The following is a 20,700-nucleotide window of genomic DNA, read 5'->3' as shown; positions in this document are numbered from 1 at the left end:
AAGTAGACAGTAGAATAATGGTTACCAGAGGCTGGGGGTGGAAGGTGGGGGGCTGTGCAGGGAGGAGGAAAAGTGGTGGACTAAAGGGTACAAAACTATGCTGTCTACCCTAAGTGAATCACTGTGTGGTATATGCATGAATTCAAACAACATACTGTACCCCACAGATATGTACAAGTAAATGTTAAATATTTTGAATAAAAAATAAATAAAATTTTAAATTTAAAAAAGTTATAAGTAAACTCATATACTGCAAGTGAAAATACATTAAATTACACCTTTCTGGAGACTTTTGTCAATTAAAGCCTTATAAATATGTATACTCTGATTTGAAAATTCCCCTTTGAGGAATTTACTGTAAGGTAATGCCCAGAGATTTGTACAAAATTTTAAACTATGAAATGTTTATTTCAGCATTATTTATAACAGCAAAAGATTTCAAAACAATATAAGTATCCAAAATTACAGGATTGGTTGAATGCCTAATGGGATTTTTATACAAGGGAAGAACATATAATCATATAAAATCATAGTATGGAAGTTGTTTATCTGAGAAATATTTATAATGCTCATATACAATTATAAAATAAACAGAATGATCCCAATTTTGCAAAATTAACATATTAAGATATATACATGCATAGAAAAATCCAAAGAAAATGTCAATGATACTTATCTCTGGGCAATAGGATTCTGTGTGTTTTATTTTATACTTTCCAAACTGAATATATATATATTCATACACACAGACACAAATGTATATGTACTTATACGTATATATGTAAACTTTAAAAAGAGCGGATAGAAAGAGAACAGCACGAAGCGTGCAGTGGGAGTCACACGGGTGTGTGGAAGAGGACGGGTAGAGAACGAGCAGAGGCGGCCAGCTCATGCTGATGGAAGATGTTTCTCTTCAGATGGGTTTCCAATAACCAAGAGTCCAACCAGTTAACAGGCAGATCTTCCAGCCTATTTGCTTGAGATCGGGCAGTTGCCACCTTGTATTAGCTTATTGAGCTTCTGGCCATTTCCATTGAAAAAGAGAGGAAAGGGAAGTGGCTGACACAGCTGCCCTTCCCATGGGTGGTCGTGTCTGTTAGAGGCCAAGCAAGGGGAGCGAGGAAAGTTTTTTGATTTTTTTTCTGAGAAAAAGACTTACTGTCAGCAGCTCTCTCTCTAGTCTCATACTCTTAGCAAACCCTTCCTTCTCTTCCTGTCCCCCTTGGGTCACTGGATACTGATGAAAACACATTTTCAGTCCCTGCCCTAAAATTTAAATAACGTATCTACAATGCATATAGTAGGTATTGGTTTTCACCAAAGCAACTTAAAATTGTAGCTCAGCCCAACTTCTCAAAATTATAGTTTACCTGGCTAAGCAATAGAAGAAACACTGGTTGGAGGAGAATGAGAAATGGGAGAGTTGGACAGAATATGGGGTTTGGAGCAAGTGCTCTTAGATTCCTAGAAGTTCAGAGAAGGCATTAGGTACTCTGAGCTTCTGCTATAATGTGATCTCGGTGTCCACTCACTGAGGGAAAAGTCAGTCCCTGGAAGCCTCACCCATTTAAAATACTGGAGTCCTTGGAAATCCTCCTAGCCGCCTGGCGTCAGCCCTGGTGCAGGGGTAGAAGGTGTATTCTCTTCTCCTTCAGCAGAGTAGCCAGGAGAGCCAGGCAGCCGCTTTCCCCTGTCTATCACATGAATGAAGGGGTTTTCTGCAGGAAACAAGTCACAACTGAGGACCAGGATCCCAAAGTCAGGGCTGTCTCTAAAGCCACCTTCACATCTCACAGAAAAGCTAAAATGTCGTGGTGGTATTCTTCCTCACCCTGCCTCAGAGCAAGATTCTGTACCACCCTGAAAAGAGAGCGACTACAGAGGCCGGTTGATTAAGACTCCCCCTTGGCCATATTTCAGTCATACTTCCTTTTGGAGACATGGAAGCCTTCAGGATAATACTGTATTTACAATATAAATTTAATAAGCCTTATTAGCTATTCTGTTTTTCTTAACAAATTAACATTTGATAGACTTGATAATTCTATTTAGAAACTTTATTAGGGGAAAAACAACCCTCAGCAAATGACTACATTCCCTAAGCTTACCTCAGACATAATTATGTGATATAAGGTACAGATTACTTTGGTATTTTGGTAAATGGGATTAAGGTTTGTAGGATTCACTCGCTCATCAACAAGAAAATAGCTGAGGGCAAATGAGTTGAATCTAAGGCCCTTTGAAATATGAGTGCCCAGGAAATATCCACCCAGACTGACTGAAAAGTTCTTGGCTTTTTTTTGTGAACCTCAGCTCTGTAGGGAAGATGTATTCTGATACAGAAAAATTGCACTGTTTTCTATTATCTTGGACTACATCTCGAAGCAAGGCTAAAACTGAAAGAATTCTAATGCCACTTCCTGTCTCCCTCGGTTAGTGCTAATACTTCAGCAATGACCACAAAATAGATGTGTAGATTATAAAGCTCTAGCTAGTGTTGGCCAGTAGATCCTGTTTCAGTTTGAAATAGCAAAATGCCACTAATCCAATGAAGAAAGGTCAGCTTCCCAGGTCACTGAAGCAAAATGCCTCTCTGGAGAGCTTCGGACTTGATAGAATTAAGGCTTGATTCTCTCCAACAGTGTTTTGTGGTCCTCTCAGAAAAAAATAATTAGATATCAGCAGAAATCTATATATGTATGTGTGTATTTATGTATGTGATTGCCAGTAATTGGATAGAACATTGGTTTCTTCACCATCTTATGAACAAAAAAAAGAGCATTTCCATATATGTATCCTTATTTTCATAGCTTTCCTGCCTGGAGTACCTCTACTATCTTTGCTTTTCTGGTTAAAACCATATGCCAAGGCCTAACCCAGATCCCATCTCTTTTGTGAAAGTCTCCCCATTTTGTGGAAGATTGTTTTATTTATCTTAATCCTATAATAACCACCCATACCATTGTTTAGCTTATCATTTGCTCTCTGGGATTCATTCGCTATTCATTCATCCAATCAACAAATATTTATCAAAACTTATGTTGTGCTGGGCATTTATTAATTCCTGGATATACAGTGGTGATCAAAACAGAGGCATTATTGCCCTCATGAAGAAGCTTAAATTGTGATAAGTTTCAGGGGAAAAAAAAAAAAAAAGAACAACGAAAAACCTAGGAGGCTGTGGAGGGAGTGTCATGGGAGACATACTTTCATTGGGCAGTCAGGTGTGGTGGATGGTGATGGATGTCTGTCATTGGTAACTGCTCAACATCTTTTGAACATGCTCCCTATGTTATGATAGCTTTCTACATTGTGAAAACAGCCTTCTTAAGACAGAAACCAAAAACCTTACTGTATAGGACAAAAACCTGTTGTGCATCTCCTCAGATCCCTTCAACTGCTTCCTTCCTTCTAAAGGTGCTACCCACTTCTGGACTCTGCCACCACCCTGCCAGGCTTACAGGCTGGAGGGAGGCTCAGATGCTGAAGCTATCCACGTAAGTTGCCCTTTCACTTCCAGACCTAGATGAAATGCCACAGTACCAGGAGTGGGATCTGGCTTCCTGAATTGTCACCAGTGGCCTGAATTATGCAACTCAGAAGCATGAGGCAACTGGCCCACTGTGAGGCCAACCTTGGCAAATAAGAAATGGATACAGGAGATAAATTTCTCCTCTTTTCTCTCCTCTAAGGATTACTCTGAATCGGTTACTCTTTTCAGCTGCTCTGGAGAAGTACAACATGCCAATGGACATATATGTCGAGCTACTGCTACAGCAGGAACCAACAGAGAAATGCATTGTAGTACCCTGATCTGTTTTCAATTCTTCCCTACCCTCACTCCTGGATTTGTACCTCTCAGATAAAGTGTCACCAAGTTAATCTTTGTCTCAGGCTCTGCTTTCTGGAGGACTTGGTCTAAGAAACTTGAATTTCTTAGACTTCTTTGTAGTTATAGATGAATATATGTCCAAGTTTCTTTAGTCAGGTGTATCTGAGATTTGGATGCACGTAGAAGCAATATGAGTGAGTGGCCACTAGTGGGGACATCTTTTGGCATGTGCTGCTGGGTGGATAGTACCATAGAACTTCTGGAATCCAGACCCCAAATCCATGAATGACCACAGCCAATCAGGTGCAGTAGCAGCTAGACAAGTCCTGTAGTGTATTTGGTATCATCCTAGCTGCATCATTAGTCTCTGTAATCAATAAGCTTAGTTCTATACTCTTTCTGGAGATTCTATAAGCCAATATTCTACAATAAATCTTTCTGCCTAAATAAAGTACCATGAATTCCATTTGCAACTAGGAATCCTGACCAATAGAGGATTGGCTCACTGAATACCCTTTCTCAATCTTCTCTTTTCTTGCCATCCTCAAAAACAGAGACGAGAAGTGGTATATCTGAATTCCTATTCTCCCTTGCAACTAGGGGTGCCCCTGTGATAAAGTGCGAGCCCATGAGACAGAGGAAGAATTTCATGATCAAGGCTTCACGTCCTGCATGAAAACAACTTGCCTTTATACTTTAATCTTTTTCCTACCTTAAGAACAAATGATGTACTTTCTGCCATGGCAGTCATTCTGTAGCCATGAGGTAATAGGCCAAAACTTTAAAGACTGTAGAGTGAAAAGAAAGAAGAAACCTGGGACATTGATGTTAAAATGAATTGGTACACACCGAGCTACTGTAACATCTCTGTAATACCTATGCTGGCCTTATGTGCAGTAGGCTGAACTGTGGCCCCCCAAATGATATGTCCCAATCCCTGAAACGTGTGAATATGTTACCTTACATGGTATGAGGGATCTTTGTAGGTGTGATGAAGTTAAGGATTTTAAGCTAGGAAGACTATTTGGGGTACACAGGTGGGTCCAATAAAACCACGGGAGCAATCGTAGAAGGGAAGCAGGGGGATCGGATCAGAGAAAGAAGAGGAAAGAATCAAAGCAGAGGTCAAAGAGGAAAGAAGATGCTAATTTGCTGGCTTTGAATGTGGAGGAAGGAGTCATGAGCCACTGAAACACAAAGGAAGGGATTCTCTCCTGGAGGCTCCAGAAGGAACACATTCCTGCTGACACCTTAATTTTTGACTCATTGAAACTGAGTTCAGAATTTTAACCTCTAGAACTATAAGATAACAAATTTGGTTGTTTTAAACCACTAGATTTGTGGCAATTTGTTACAGCAGCAATAGAAAAATAATGCATTATGTGAGACTCTGTTTAACCTACCATTCATTAATCAGATTCTCTGTTATGCACAGTCATTTCTAACTCATACAGTAGCAACCTTTTGTTTTATTGTGGAAAGGATTCTTGACTAAAAGACAGAGATCTTGTTTTTGATCTTAGCAGTGATACTAACTTGCTTTGTGAACTTGAACAACATCAGTTTCTCATCTACACCTGGGGTTCAAAATATTGCATACTTTATAGGACTGTTGTAAAAATTAACCGTCAGTATATGTGAATAAGTTGCACAATCTCAGAAGTGTCATATAAATGTCTGTTGTTTTTTTTTACTGTAAATTCAGGTTATTAAAATAGATTAGAGATGTCAAAATACCTAATATAACTGCCACCATTCTCTATGCTGGGTCTATGTAGACATAAGTAATCAATCATGGAACTCTTTTTCCCTAATCTATATGTAGCCCCAGAATTCTTCTCAAAAAATGTTCCATGCAACCACTACCATTTCACCGGTGTTACTACAAGAATACAAACCTATTTACAACCCCAAGATCACATGGTTTCTAAGATCTGATCTATCTAAAATTAATTTCAATATTATATACATATGCATAAGATACAAACAATTCCACACATTACACTATATCAAGGATATAGTACACAACAGATACTTAATCTAAGGAATGTGTCTAGTGGAAGATTATTAGTATAAATTTTAAAATCAGCATGATGCTATTATTAATATGCCTGTTTAAGTATGAGAGCCCAGAGTATTCACCAAGTTAAAACCTAGAGTATAATTATTATGCACTCTAAATTCATGCATTCATTACTTTAATTTGTTTTCAAGGTACATATGGCTCCATATACCTACCTACCTTTTCTTCTCTCCTTCCTTCCTTCCTTCCTTCCTTTCTTTGACGTAAGAATACTCATAACAACACCAAACATACACACGATCTCATATGTACACATAGTTCTTCAGAGTTCCTAAGGTCTAAAAAAGAACTTACATCAAAAGCAAATGTACGGTAAAGTATTCATTTTCATAAATGAGATTGTATACAAAGGAACTTCAAAAGGTTCATGAAAAAATAGAATTGAAAAATAATACAAATCTTTCCATGAACTTTTTGAATACCCTCGCATATCCTCAAATGGAGTATATGGCAATAATTTATACACAATGCTCCACACTGTATTTGAGATGATCAGAATAAATGCCAGTCCAGTTGAGAACTAAAATTCCCATAAACTTACAAATTATTCAAAATGCCCAGCCATCTGAAGTTGACAATCTCTAGTCTCCAGGTAGCAGGTAGTAAATCTCAAGATTTAACTTCAGACCCAATGTCCACCATCCCATAAATATCAGATTCACTCCCCTAGCCAAAATAGCCACTAATGAGAAATGATTTCACTCCCATAGGAGGAGGACGTATGGCTGTAGCACACAAATACCCCAAGCACTAACCCAATCAGAGTCAAGCCATGGGCTATCACCATTGATCTCAGAGGCTTCCCAAGGCACTGAAGGCTTTAGATGCCAGTCATCCCAAATGAGGCCCTGCCTTAAGCAATTATCAGTACACTTCCATGTAAAAATACTGTCCCTCAGTGTGCTGTGTGTACACTACAAGGGTACAGCTTTGATCAAATACAGTTTATACATTGATTATTTGTTAGGATATTTCATCCAAACTTCTTCTGAATTAATATTTCTTTGGAGATCAATCTCCTATATTGTCTATTTCTTGCCTTTTCACTTCATATTAATAATTCACAAGTGGGAAAGTAAAACATTTATTTTTGGCTCAATCTCCCACTATCTACTTGTGAGAGAAGCAGGGCAAACAGGATTTCCCCTTTTCCCCTGCTTCTCCCACAGGAGAAAGAATAAAGCAGAGGGGAAAAGATAAAGTAGAGGAAAGGGAAATTTTTAATTGCCATCTCCTAGTTTTTACCCTCTAGTGTTCTCCAAAAATAAAATCTGTTCATTCCAAAAGATGCCAAAGAGGAAAAATGTTCTTGACATTGAGAAAAGAAAATATGGTCATGAAACTAATCTTGGAAACATACACCCACAGTTATATTGATTAGCACTATCCAAGAACCAGAAATCCATTTGGCCTGGTCCCAAAAGTCAATGTCTGGAAAAACAATAATAATTTAAATTATAGTCCACGTTCTCTGGTACAGTAGAGCATTTCTTAAGACTACTTATGCTAATTACATTCAGATGCATCAACATTATGATATTATTAAAAGTGAGAGGAAGAAGACAAGTCAAATCCCATTATCGCAAATGAGGTTTCATGTTTCCATGTTAGAACAGTTAGCTTGTTCATTAGGTACAATTGTGATTTCAGTAATGGGCTAAATTCCAGGACAGAGATGGAGAATCTTAATGGAAGCAGTGATATCCTATTTTAATATTTGTGTACTGAATCTGGGATATGGAAATTAAGAAATATCAGGACTCACAACTAAAATATAGTAGAATATTCTGAATGATTAAGTTACACAAAATATAGACTAGTAGAAAACATAGATGCAAGTAAAGTGATATTTTGTTTTGTAGTAAAAATCAATAGAAGAATTATATTAGATAAAACCTATATTCCTGCAACAGTGAAAAGCATCAATGAACATGATTTTGCACAGAGACATGGACATATACTCAGGCAGAGCTATTTCTGAGCAGGACTGAAACTAAAACATTCAATGTCTCAATAAAACTCTACTACCTTTACTTGGCCCTTTAAGGCTCACTCAGTCTTGAGTGCCTCTCTGTTGCCTACGTTTCATCTTGCACTTATGTAAGAGAAAAACATACCATGTTTCCAGATAGAGCACAAGTCTTTGCCTTCAGTTCCATCTTTAATTAGGTAAGGCATATATGAGAATGTTTCGTATTATTGAATTGTATTGTACTAGGATAATTTTCTAATCACAGTAGAACTGTGCACCTGATACAAACAATTCAAGCATAAAACTGCACAATTAGATATGTTGTGCAATATGTACCATACATGTAAACAAGCAGGGGGAAGAAAATTTAGGGGATTGTGAGACTTGAGTTGGATCTTGAAGGGTAGTTAGGATGTAAAAAGTTCTTGCGAAGACAAACTTGTCCACTTTATTTAACTTGATTCGTAAAGATAACTATTCCAATAAAGATAATGAATCAATATGAAGCAGAGAAAAAAATCTATTGGGGTTTAACTTATTAGTGTAAATTATTCACAGATCACCTGTGACTTTCCAATAGCATGGCATCTTTATATATATTTTATTGTCTCAGTAATCTTTTATGGAATTAACTGTATCATTTTGCTAAATTAGCTTATAAAAGCATTTAATCCTCAAAGCACCTATGTTTTCTGTATAATATTTCTGTAAACATTTTTCAAAAAAACTCTGATAATTTCTACCTTTTCTGTTAAAAAATTCAAGAAATTTAAAATTTCATGCTTCTTACTAGTTCATCAGAACCACACACACAGGCCACATTTCTGATTTCTTAAAGAATTTCTTTTACTGAAATGAGTTCCACAGACTACCTAAGGACATTATAAACACATGAATATTATTACATTTGTACTTATTACAGGAAAGTTGTAGATTATACTCTTAATATGTATACAATAAATAGCCACTCTATTATACCATATTTGTTGTGGTAAAGATGCAAAGGAAACATTCCTCTCCTGATTCAGCATAAAGGAAAGCTCTGCTTGTCCTGAAGAAAAGGTTTTCTTTCATTTTATCATCACCATGAATCTAAACACAGATTATATTTTCCTCTTTGCTTTTTAGAAAGGAATGGAAAAATAGTCTATATAGATTATAGAACAACGTCTCAATAAATGGCAGATGACCAATATATTTCACCCTACCATATCATGTTAGAGTGAGTTCAAATTTCATCCAGCTAAACTCTACTAAGAAGACCCACTCCAAACCACTTATTGCAGAAATATCCTCACTGAATATAGGAAACACTCTTTTTCTTCCCCTGGTTCGTCAAGAGATCCAGAATCTGCTTTGCTGTTTGCCACATAAATAAATTGCCAGATTAATTAATCTGACATGCACCTCCTCATAAATCATCTTTTGTATAGTATAGTGGGACCATTAGTAATTTCGTATCGAATAATGTCAGAGGACATATTAGAAAAATAATTTTGAGACTTTTAATTACAACAGATAATCCATTTTTAGAACCTCAAGAGCTAATCATTCTTGGATCATTTATGCATTAATTTTGAGATATCTTTTCTATATAGATTTTCCATTCCTTGGCTTACACCTACGAATCATTTTTAAAAGCTATTTAGCTAAGAAGTCTAACAAGAGTACTATTTTAGCTAAGGGTTTGGTAAGACCCACAGGGCAATGATGTCTGGAGGAGACGGAACTCAAAGCTGGACCCCATAACCTCAATCCTCAAGTAAGACTTTCACAGTGACAAATCTAGACAAACGAACTTGGCTTAGAGTAAAGTCCTGATTTTGGATGTGGAGGATGGATACCTAAGTTTACTTCCAACTCAGCTCCTCAAAGACCTGTGACAATTTCCTCAAGGGTGGGGAGATATATTAAGAATGAGCCAAGAAATGTCCTCCATTACTAAAGGTACAGTAGAGAAGCGAGAAAACGGGGTCACCCTGGTTTTTGACTCACAAATAAGATCAACACATGTGATAACAGGATATTCACCACCAATCTCTTCATGACCACAGTTGGAACAGAGCCAAAGCAGTGACAGAGGAAAGGTGACCCAAATGTAATTAGCAGAGAGTGAAGGCAATAAAAAATGGTTAGAATCAAAATGTGTTATAAGCTGGGAACTGGAACTAGAATCCCCTTAGCTGGAAAGAAGATGAAGTCTAAAGTCAGAGAAAGTGATCTCACTATCATACTATACCTCTATCACCATTCATCAATTGTACAAAATGGGCAATAACCTGCCAAGTTAAGGATTTTATAATCTACATGTATGAGATTCACATAAATGTTAGACTTTAAGACACAAATGACAGAGGAGTTCAAAAGAGTAGAGAGAACCAACACAGAAAAAAAAAGAATATGGTTCAAGGCACATGAAACTTCTGAAGTTAGAGAATCATAAGGTATACAGAGCAAAAAGATGATTTTGGAAACAGGCTGGAATCAGGTTGTAGAGAACCCTATAGGTTGGACTAAGGAATTTGGATTTGTTACCAGAGAAATTTGGGAGCCATTAAAGATTCCAGAATAGGAGAGTACGTCTATCATATTTGTGTCTAAAAAGTAACAATACTGATAGCCTGGTGGATGGAATCAAGGCTAATGGTAAGCAATGGATGCTGGAGACTTCCTCCTAGGAATGTCACTGGGAATGGTGGTGAGAGAGCACATTGCAAAGATATGTGATTTGATAGAAGCAAAAGGACATGGTGGCTGACTGAAGATGGAGGGCATTAGGAGATGCCAGGAAGTAGTCACCCATTCAATATTCAAGAGGATTTTATTGAGAGCATTTCATGTGTTAGGGACTATGCTTGTTGCCAAGGACAACATGATGAACCAAAATAAACATGGCTCCTGTGCTCTGGAAAACAGTGAGGAAGTGAGAAAGATGTCATCTACTGAATCCCTCCAGTGTGTGCATGGCTTCAGCCTGTAGTAAGGTCTATGAAGGAAAAGTCAATTTTGAGACAGCTTGTAAAAATAAACCTGAGAGAATATCTATGAGGCCTTAGCACTTTACGTGAGATATGTAGGATGCATAAGAGGTGATTAAGTGAAAGGACATCTGAGAATATTCCAGGTAGAGAAAGAACATGGGCAAAGGACCCAGAGAGAAGGAAGCATGGCAGAGCCTAACTTAAAAAAGATTTCTGTAAGTTCATGCCGATGTTATGAAATAGAAAACACAGGAAGAGAAGCAGATCTGAGGGCAGTGGTGGCAGAAAGTAAGAAAATGTGTCTTATTTTGGACACTTCAAGTTTAAAACATCTGAAAAACATTTGTTTAGTTGTCCAGGGCAGGCAGGTGGATGGGGCTGGAGATTGAAATTTTGGATTCACCAGTGTCCACATGATATTTTTATTCATGGCTCAGTGAAGTTTTCCAGGGAATGTATGCAGAAACAAAAGAGAAGAGGACGAAGAATAGAACCTCGGGGGAAACCACTAAGAAATAGGTAAGGTAAAAAGAGGGAGTAATGGGGAAAAAAAAGTGATCAGAATGACTAGAAGAGGGACGTAAGAGTGGCGTCATGGGGTTGATGGCAGGAATTTCCACGGAGAAAATGGTAAATTGGGTCAAATGTCGTAGATTGATCAAGTATAATGTGCGATAAGGAGCCCACGCTTGGTGCAGTCCCAGGTTAAAGATAACTTTAGCAAAATAAAATCAGTTCAGGATAGAGTCAGAAAGCTATTGAGGAATGAAAAGATAGAAAGTTTAAACATTAAAAAACAAACAAAAAATCTAGTTTCATTTCTATAGTCCTCAGTCGCCCTTAAATTTTTTTCTTATAAATAAAGCTTTCACTACCGTCACTAAAAACTAAGGTTGCAAAGCCAAATTCCATAGATGGTTAGATGCTTGATGTGGGCTGGTTTACAATTTTCAAAAGTAGACTCATAAATTTTTTTTGGAATACAAATCTGGTATAACTTGAAACAATATTTTTGTTTTCGTGATTTCCTTATAGAATCAGATTTGGTTTGCAGAAACGCAAAGGTTACATGTGTGTGGGTGGGATATCATCTTATACACACAGCAGATTCCAAGAAAGCATTCAGTGGTGTGGGTGGTTAGGCAAATATTCTTCCTCGGTTCCGGTACTTTCCGCTGGACTTTCGCCTTCTAAGTCTGAGCTTGCCTGTTGAGAAAGAAAAGAATGTGGTAGAACATGTGTCAGCAAGTGTATGCTTATTTCAAAACAGTACAAAAGAATGAAGTATGTAGATTGCAATAATTTTGTTTAAAAAGTAAATGACCCCTTCAAAGTGATTGGTGAACACAAATTTAAATAAATTGAGAGTTTTTTAAACAGCTTCATTGAGGTATATATAACTGATATATAAAGAACTGCACAGATTTAATATGCACAATTTGATGAGTTTAACAAGAAAGATTCTTTTTACCATCACTACAATCAAGACTATAGACATATCCAATACCTCCTGAAGCTTCCTTTCGTCCTGTTATTTTTGTGTTTTTTGTTTGCTTATTTGTCTGTATGTTTGTTTTTGTGGTGAGAATACTTAACATGAGATCTACCCACTTACATTTTGAAGTGCACAGAACATATTGTTAACTACAGGCATTTGGTGTACAGAAGATCTCTAGAATGTATTTGTCTAGCATATTTGAAACTTTACATCCATGGGACAACAACTCCCATTTCTCCAACCCCTAGACCCTGGCAATCACTACTGCATTCTCTGCTTCTATAAGTTTGACTGATCTCTCATATAAATGGAATCATGTAACATTTGAGGTTGGTAACTGGCTTATTTCACTTAGCATAATGTCTTCTAGGTTCTTCCATGTTGTCACAAATGGCAGAATTTCCCTCTTTCTTAAGGCTGAATAATATCCCATTATGTATACCACATTTTCTTTATCTATTCATATGTTGTTGGACACTTGGGGTATTTCCGTATCTTGGCTATTGTGAATAATGCTGCAATGAACATGCGAGTGCAGACATCTCTTCGAGATCCTGATTTCAATTCTTTTGGCTATCTACCCAGAAGATAGAAATAAAACTGTACGTCTCCAAGTAGTGATGAACTTTTATAAGTATATTTTTGGAAGTATTTTCAGGCTATACATATACATACCTTCTAATTAACGTGCTAATATAAATTTAAGAAAAAGGGGCAATTTTCCTCCCCATTACCACCAGGTACCAGGTAGGCAGGTACACATACACACACTCACACACATCACAGAAACCAGAAGGAAACTAAAAGGCCATGCAGAGCTCAGATGATTTCCAAGATAATAATAAAGGCATAGAGCACATAATTTAGCTCCATAGTAATTTTAGATTAATAACTTCTGGAAAACTTCACTCACAATACAAAGAGATTCATTATTTAATTCATTAAAACACAGATGAGCTTGAAAGTGAAAATATATGGCATTATATGAGTTACAAATATAAAATTTGAGTACTGGACTAATTTTATTTTAAGCAGCACACCTTTGCTCCATATTGACTCTTAGATTTTATTTTATTCCCTTTAATCTTTTAGAAAATCTCACTAAATACTTTTTTTTAAATATCAGCTTAGCCTAAGCTCCAAAAAAGTAATTAAGAACAGCTACCATGTCTCCTGTCTCCTATGTTGCAGCAAACATGTACGAGATGTTTTATAGATATTATCCCATTTTACAGACAGGGAAACTAAGACTCAGAGAGGTAACACAATTTGTCCATGGTCACATAGTTAGTAATTTAAAAGCAAGGATTGAAAGTCAGGTATTAATCTGAAGCCCATACTCTTTACTTCATCACACTGTAACCCACTGTTATGCCAACAGCTGAATGGAAGGTGAATTGTAGACATGGTCACAATGCATCATGAAATGAGAGGAAAAAACTAATGTGTGGGGAAAAAAAAAAAACAAACAACCTGTTAAAATATGTGAAGCCAAAGCTTTTTATGTGGTTTGAACATTTGTTGTTGCAGCTGAAAATAATCAAATTGAGAAATCTGAATCAAATGTTAACAAAATGATTTTTATTCTGGAATCAGTTTCCATTACAATCATTTTTATAACTTTCTTAAGCAATATATTTAGCTTGACCACCCCCTGCTTGAAATTCTTTTGCTTAGTTCTTGAATTTGGAAGGGCATATTTTTACTCTGATCTTTCCTGAAAACCTCCCTACTTTCTTCTCTGACTTCTGTTGATTCTCCTTCAACCTAAGACATTTTGGGGTCCTAGCCTACCTCTTCCCCACCCCACTCACTTCTATCTGCCAGCCTAAACCACTGAAGTTGGAGTAAAAGTTCAATGATTCACTCTGCACAGCCTGGCTGTGCCTTACGGGGAAACAAAACTGGTGCTTTGCTAAATTGAGCACTATTCAGAGGCATCCTCAGTATATTTCCAAATTTGTAAAAATCTAATCATGCACCTTGTATCGTGACACAAACTACTAGATGAGAAAAGAAAAGGGAAAAGAAACCTTTGAAGAAAGGAGCATTAGACATATCTCAAACTTGCTATGCTTTTAAGCAGTGAGTAAATTGCTACAACACAGAAGCTGTTGTGTTTTCAGAAAAATCTAGGCTAACCTTGAGATGAAAATAACAACTGCAAAAATCATCGTCTGCAGCCACATCAAAACAAATACCCAAGGTGCACAAAGTGAAATAACTGCTGGCAACCTACTCCACACAGAGACAGCAATCACCACTAGGAGTGCTACCTTTGGAGGGCAGGAGTCTTAAGTGATTGGCTAGCCAGGAAAAGTAGCATATACCCTGAGACTTACTGATCAAAGCAAACTCAAGTTCCCTAAAGGAATCAGGATATGAACTAATATACATGTTTTTAAAATGAAGATACACTCAGATTATGTATATGTATCTCCTGGACATTGCCCACAGGCATCCTAGTCTAGACCACACCTTTTCAGCTCCAAAAGAATGTGGAGAAATAAGCTTGGCATGGCCAACTCTCTTGTTCATGGTTCTAAGATTGGAAATGTTCAAATTCCTCACATTTCTTCCAAATCAAGATATTTAGATTGCAAACCCTTTAATCCAACTAAAAAGAGATATTTGGAATGTCTGAGCTCTCCACCCAGATTGAAGAGTTGTTTTTCAATTAATACCATGGATTGAGGAATTTTCTGGCATCTGTCACTAAGTGAGTAAACTCAAAGATGATAAAATAAACTTTAAAAGCAAAAGAAAACCCAGCTCATTTTAATGAACTTCCGGTGAGACTTAAAAGACATACTAAACCACAAAAAGTTTCCAAAAATGCTGCTCTTTTTTATTTCTGCCAGACAGCATGACTCCGCTACCACTTATTAGTATGGCTTTTCGAATGTATTTTTTTTTTTTTTTTTAGGTAACTGATTTGTAAACAGGGAGAATTCAATTCTCTGGCATCTCTAAGTTGTTTAAAATATGAACATATCTCAATATTGACTGTCTTAAAAGTCTAGGTCAAGGCCATACTAAATTTGGACCATTTCCCTAAATAGTACAATAAAATTCACTGGGTTTTTCAGAAAAAGCTACTCTCTAACTCTCTAGGTGTACATAAAGTCTGCAGAACTCTGGCCTCAATTTCCCTCAACTATCCCTAGATCTTAACATTTACCATAATATCCAAATTACAGCACTAGAAAAAAATTGTATTTATAAATTATATATATTTACTGGTATTCTGAGAAAATCTGCCATCATGTTGTCATCAGGGTATATTGTTTTCTTCTATTTAACCTAATCTTAACTTATTAAAATGTATTTAATTTAGTTTGTTTTATTATCATGTTGTGCTTTGCACTTTGCTTAACCCTATCAAACTTTGACATTAGAAATTTAACTCATGTGGAAAACCTTTCCTTCACACATAAAACTGGCCCAATAGTGAAAGCTGTTTGCAATATGTTAATGCTGTTCTTGTATTTAGCAGAGTGGACAAAAATCAGATTTGTAAAAGTTTTACCGCCCCCCCCCCCAAAAATTGATTGATCTGACAATTTACGCACTGTTTCCAAATCCATCTTGAACTGTGACCTTAGTCCGATCTTAGTCTCACTGCTCTTAATGATGATATGGTATTGTTTGCCAATCAGCTGTCTGAAGAATTAGCAATACCTACTACATTTCATTTGCTGTACTGTATAGAGTTTACTTGATATAGTTATTGGTGTGTGAAAAGTTGATAACTTTTTAAAACAATATATTGAAAATCACAATAACATATAACTTGTATTCATTTCAAAGAGAGTAGCTATAGATCAGATATGTGATGTATTTGTAACGTTATGATATTTCTATATTGGTTTTCATCCATGATTCCTGACTCATGCTACTCTCTGACCTTCTCCTACCCTTCCATCACCTGCTCCTTTTTCTCCCCAAGGCAGGAAATTCTCTGACCTACCTTAACTGACTCTGGGTCATAAAACCCCCATCCCTGCCCCATGCCCAGGGAGGAAGGAATGATAAACAGAGAGGCCGAGAAGAATCTAAACAACCAGGCTTTGCTGGGTTTCCTGACCCATGCTGTTAATGTTAGTTTTTTTCCAATCTCATTTCTACATGATTGTCCATGCTTCAATTATGCCTACATAATAAAGCTTCCATCAAAACCCACATACACAGGGCTCAGGGAGCTTCTGGATGGCTGAACTTATCGACGTGCTGGGAAGGTGGCACATACCAACTCCACAGGAATGGAAGCTCCTGTGCTTGGGACCCTTCCAGACCTCATCCTATGTATCTCTTTATCTGGCTGCTTCTTTGTGTATTAGTCTGTTTCTGTTGCTTATAACAGAAATACCTGAACTGGGTGATTTATGAGAAAATGTAATTTATTGCTTACAGTTTTGGAGGCTGGGAAGTCCAAAGTCCAGGCAACACATCTGGTGAGCATCCTGGTGGAGGCAACGGTGATCCAGGGGTCTTACACAGCAGAAAATGGCAGAGCAGAGAAAGAGACTTTCTCGTGCTCTCCTTTTAAAGCCCTCAGAACCATGCCCTTAACCATTCACTACAGCCTGGCCCTACAATGTAATCACCTCTTCAAGGCCCCACCTTTCAATTACCATAACAGATTTCCCAACCTCAACAGTTACAGTGGGAATTAAGCTTCTAATATATGAAATCTGGGGGGACACAATTCAATGAATTCATAGCACTTTGCATCCTTTTAAATAGCCTTTGTAATAAACCGATAAACATAAGTATGTGTTTCTCCAAGTTCTGTGAGCTGCTCCAGCAAACTAATTGAACCCACAGAGGGGGCTGTGGGAACCTCAATTTATAGCTGCTTGGTCAGAAGTTCCAGAAGCCTGGATTTGCAACTGGCATCTGAAGTGGGGCATTCTTGGGGACTGAGCCCTTACCTTGTGGGATCTGATGCTACCTCCAAGGAGATAGTGTCAGAATTGAATTGGAGCACACCCAGCTGGTACCTGCCAGAGAACTGCTGGCTTGCTTGCCAGTGGGGAGAAATCCCCACGCATTGGTTGCAGAAGTCAGTCTTCTGTGCTAATTGCTGATTGCTGCTGAGTAAGAGTACAGAAAAAAAGCACCTTGGTGTGTGTTTTTTCTTTTCCTACAAAACTCTAATAATTCTTCACACTTTGGAATTGTTCTTGATTCTCTGACTATTCACTACCACTTAAGGACTCATGCTAGAGGCCATCTGACAGAACACTGGATTTCCCATTCACTCTCACAGAAATTGTGGTGAGAAAAGATCATATTCTTTCCCTAGGGCATCTGCTCAAGTGTTAGACTTAAGGGACATGATCAGAAGTTCAACATTTTTAAAAATATGCTTTTGAAAAATGACATATTCTTAATTTTGAAGAGTGAAGTTTCCTTTCTTAAAAGACAACTAACTATAAGAATGCACTCAAAGCACCTCTCTTATATACTCTTCCCTTCGCATTTAGTCATTGAGCCTGAAGGGGTTTAAGGCAACCAGGTCACATTGCCCTCATTCTAGGCTGGCCTCGTGAGCAACCTCAGAATTGGTTCTGCTCTTTCGAGATTGTTCATGCTGAAAGTGTGCAACACTTGGACCAGACCTCCCCTGGACCCAGACCTCTCCGTGTGAGGTGGCTGAGAAAGCAAGCAACAACTGACCCAGGGCAGAGAAACTGTCTCCTTCTTCCTTCCAGGCATACGGAAATAAAGGGGGTCCAAGTGAAACTATCGTTTGTGATACTGTAATGAGGAATACATGACATTACGTGTTTGGAAAAACCCATAGAATTGTACAGTACAAAAAGCCAACCCTAATGTAAACTGTAGTTAATAATAATGTATCAATATTGGTTCAAAATGTAACAACCGTACCACACTAATGTAAGATGTTAATAAAACCAGAAACTGGGCGGAGGTGGGGGAAGGTATGTAAATTGTGTGTACATTCTGCTCAATTTTTCTGTAAACTGCTACAAAAATAAAGGCTATTACTTATTTAAAAAATTTTTAAATAAAACAAATTTACAAATTAAAAAATAGAAAGAAAAGAAATAAAGAGGTCTCGTTCTGCTGATATAAAGGGCATGAGTTGGGTGAGGAAATGGGAACAGCAGGACCAATTGACCAAATTGCAAATGGATCCTCTGAATTTTGCCCTTATTAGTGGAAAACTAGAAAAGTACAAAGGAAAAGTATAACTTGTCACCAAAAGGAAGACCTTATTCTGACATGATCAGGCACAAACACGGTGTTCTGGTCTCAGTGACACCTACGAGTCCCCGCCTCAGAGGAGCTGCAGACAGTCCTTCTTCCCTCCCCTAGAACCCAACGCCTTCCATTTCAGCCACGGCCTCAGGCTAATAGGGACCCACTTTCCTCTTTGCTGCTTGATGTGCTTTCATCTTCAAGGGGGAGAAAAGCATGAAAGAAAACAGCCTTTGCTGATCTGGCCTCAGAAAGACAGAGCAGTAAGGCGCACCATCAATCTCTTGATAAGCCTGCCCACCTCCTCTAGCATAATTCCAGTGTGCTGTAATGCAGTCACTTATAGCTTCTCCATTTTACCTAAGACACTTCTTTTTTGAGGAGGAGACATGGTCTCAGGATAGGGGTGGGTAAGCATTTCACTCCAGAAGGGCAGTCAGGGAAAGAAGGGAGAAAACACTGTCCTGCTACACTTAGGATGGCGAGATCCCTCACATATCTTCAGAGCATCCTAAGAAAGTGTGTTTAAGTGTATTTGGACACCTGGGCTACAAAGAACAAACAAAAGAGGTGGAATCAAAAGGAGTTCATGACTCTCTCTCTTCGATTCTTAGTTTCATAGGTATCTCACTTTCATAGATATTGAATGAAGAATCCAATATACATCATGCTTAGGATACAGGTCAGAGAGCAGAGACCAAAAAATGTCAGCCACTTGAGATTTTCTGAGTTTTAGATTTGATTATCAGGACTTAAGTTTTGTCCTTTGTTAAGGCCACATCCCAAGGTGAAGTTAACTATTTCCTCAGTGCCCAAAGATTGTGAGGTGTCCAGGGATCCTGAACTGGAATATTTTTGAAGCTTTTCTATTACACAAATAAAATATTCTTCAACAATTTGGAGATGGTTTATCCTTTTGTTCTGGAAAACTACTCCAAGGGGCTTTTCAGTTATACAAAACTCCTCTTCATAAGTGCTGATGCTTGAGATTTCAGATCTAAGGGGCTAAATTAGCCTGAGGATGGAGCTACCTGTGGAGATGTTGAAGGGAGAGCTGCCCCTCTGCAGACCGGGTTATATTTGGGGAAAATGTGCTTGGCCAAGCAAAGGAGAACAGTGAGCAGATGTCAAGGTGTCCGCCCAGTCCCTTGGCCTGGATTCCGTGAGGGGGTTGGTGAGATTCACAAGGTGATAAAACCATCTTCATTGGGTATGAGCACAGGTAGATCTGTTCTTGGGCCTGAAGGGCAAGGAAATCATGGATTTTTGCCTATTTATTTTGTATCTGGCTACTTCGATAAATTCTTACTTATTCTAATAATTCTTCAGTTCAATTTTTAATATACAATCATATTATCTTCATTTAAGAATTATGTTGCCTTGTTCTTTTGGAGAGTTGTACCTTTTCTTTCTACGTCCTGCCTTATAACTTCAGCTGGTATTTTTATACTTAGTTTAAATTATGAAAAGAAGTTTGTTTTTGTTTTTTTTTTAGTAGTTTTGATAAATATAAATTTGAGGAAAAAATGCTAAAGACAGAGAAACTAAAGAACTATAGTAGTAGTTTAGGTGTCATGCAATAATACGTGAAATAGGATGATTGCTTCAAATATATACAGGAAGAGAGATAGTTAAAGAATATTTTAGATTATAAAAAATGACCAGATGGGGAGGATAGGTAAGCAACAAAAAAATGACTGCAGACTTTTTACATGTGCCATGGACTAATGGACAGTAACCCAAATTGCTAAATTTTATAGATACTGAAATATTTTATAATATAGAAATCAGAAAAGAGAATTTTAAAAAGTAAATTAATCTGACTTCTTGTTTGTTTTAAAACAGTGCAAAATATGCAGATCAAAAGAAACCAGCATATTTTAAATATTCTACCATATCTCTGTGATCTTATACAATCATGTTAATACCCTAATATCTCATAATGACATTTGTGTAAGGCTTTCCCACTATATAAAGCAACTACAACAAATATGTTGTATGTAGAAGTGATTTCTAGAGCAATGCTAAGAGATTATTGACACTAAAAATTCTTAAAAACAGTTACAGCTTGCAAAATCTTTACAGCTGTGATATTAGCTGATAATC

The sequence above is a fragment of the Cynocephalus volans genome, chromosome 6 (genome assembly GCF_027409185.1).
Source record: "Cynocephalus volans isolate mCynVol1 chromosome 6, mCynVol1.pri, whole genome shotgun sequence".
Taxonomy (NCBI): domain Eukaryota; kingdom Metazoa; phylum Chordata; class Mammalia; order Dermoptera; family Cynocephalidae; genus Cynocephalus; species Cynocephalus volans.
The sequence above is the reverse complement of the archived record's forward strand: the minus strand, read 5'-3'. Positions refer to the sequence as shown.